The sequence below is a fragment of the Lipotes vexillifer genome, unplaced genomic scaffold (assembly GCF_000442215.2).
Source record: "Lipotes vexillifer unplaced genomic scaffold, Lipotes_vexillifer_v1.1 scaffold361, whole genome shotgun sequence".
Lineage (NCBI taxonomy): Eukaryota > Metazoa > Chordata > Mammalia > Artiodactyla > Lipotidae > Lipotes > Lipotes vexillifer.
In genome coordinates this window covers 1,725,480-1,727,221 of record NW_006787562.1, presented here as the reverse complement: position 1 = coordinate 1,727,221, position 1,742 = coordinate 1,725,480, and the positions used below count along the sequence as shown (strand labels likewise).

The 1,742-nt window shown below is 37.9% G+C and overlaps 1 non-coding gene across 1 annotated transcript; it reads left to right on the top strand.

Moving 5' to 3' along the window:
* The first annotated feature begins 1,421 nt into the window (after positions 1-1,421).
* TRNAE-UUC (transfer RNA glutamic acid (anticodon UUC)) lies at positions 1,422-1,493 on the top strand. The gene has a single exon. It is a non-coding gene; the product is annotated as a tRNA-Glu (tRNA).
* Positions 1,494-1,742: the final 249 nt, after the last annotated feature.

The window sequence follows — 1,742 nt, the reverse complement described above, 5'->3', positions numbered from 1 at the left end:
CAAAAAAAAAAAAAAAAAAAAACAAGAATAGAAATTTATTTCTCATACTTACAGAGTCTGAAAGTCCAAAATCAGGTGCCAGCATGGTTGGGTTCTGGTGAAGCCCGTCTACCAGGTTTCAGACTGCTGGCTTCTCTCTGTGTCTTCATGTGGTGGAAGGGGCTAGGGAGATCTAGGGAGCTCTTTTCTAAGAGCACTAACCCCATTCACGAGGGCTCCACTCTCATGACTTAAGCATCCACCTCCATCATTTGCTGGTCTACTCAACCTCTCTTAGTTTTAGTTTCCTGGGCGCAATGATAGTGCCTACCCCATATGGCTATTGTAAGGTTTCATTGGGGGTAATCCAAGTAAAATGCTTTGCACAGTGCTTGGCATATAGAGATGCTCAATGAATGTTAGCTGTTACCATTATTCTGGTTTACTAAGGTGGGTTGATACATATATAAAAAGCACTCCAGCCAAATGTAGTTAACCAATGCTTACTGGAAAGCAACACTGATCTAGAGCCTTGGAGGGTATGTAGATCGATTGCCAAGGAGAATGTTGTTGTGCAGATTACATTATCACACAATGAAAGAGACAAGTTCAGAGGATCAAGCAAGTGAGGCAAAAATATAGTTTGCAACCCTTGAATAAGAGGCAGATCAGGAATTTAGAGTCGCTGAAAAATGATACAAGTGGACATATTTACAAAACAGAAACAGGCTCACAGACTTAGAAAATATAGTTACCAAAGGGGAAGGGTTGGGGGAGGGATAAATTAGGAAGTTGGAATTAACATATACACACTATTATATATAAAATAGGTAATCAACAAGGACCTACTGTAGAGCACAGGGAACTCAGTAATCTGTAATAACCTATATGGGTATAGAATCTGGAAAATAATAGATATATGCATATGTATAACTAAATCACTTTGCTGTACTCCTGAAATGAACACAACATTATAAATCAACTATACTCCAATGTAGAATAAAAATTTTAAAAAATAAGGAATTTAGATTCAACCAAATTCAAACAAAGCATAGGTAAGTAAAGCAAGCTTAGAAAGAGATTCTTTTTCAGGACAATTAACCATGCTTATTTGGGTCATAATTATGCAGACAGGAATGCTGGACCAAAAGCAACATTGATACAAATACTAAAATGGCCACTTAATTCTGGTATCTGTGTTGGTCCCCATCCTGTATAGCTCTCAACTGGGTAGAAGTGAATGTTGTGAAATGCAAACAGACAGTAAGAAAATGACTTTCACAGCTGAGAAGGGCAGGAGAGTTGTGGTAACTGGTAGACTGAAACTCACAGAAAATACAGCTTTGCATATTCATCTCTTTACTCTCTTTGTTAACTCATTCTTATCTTAAAACCTGGGATCTGATGGAAATTTGGATAGAAAAAAAAAAGTGACTGGGAATTCCCTGGTAGTCCAGTGGTTAGGACGTGGCGCTTTCACTGCCAGGGCTCAGATTCAATCCCTGGTTAGGGAACTAAGATCCACAAGCCATGTGGCACAGCCAAAAGAAAAAATGACTGAAACAGTATTATTTGTTCTCTGAAAATTTATTAACTTGGTTGGTCATTTAAAGAAAATAAAGTATGGAAAGGGCTCGTACTCAGAGATGTTATCCATTGTGCAATGGTGGTGCTTTTAAAGCTATCACATAAAACATTCAATGCTTAAGAAATTCAAGAATAATGGAAAATCGCTGTTCCTCTTAATGAACCAGAAAAGACCC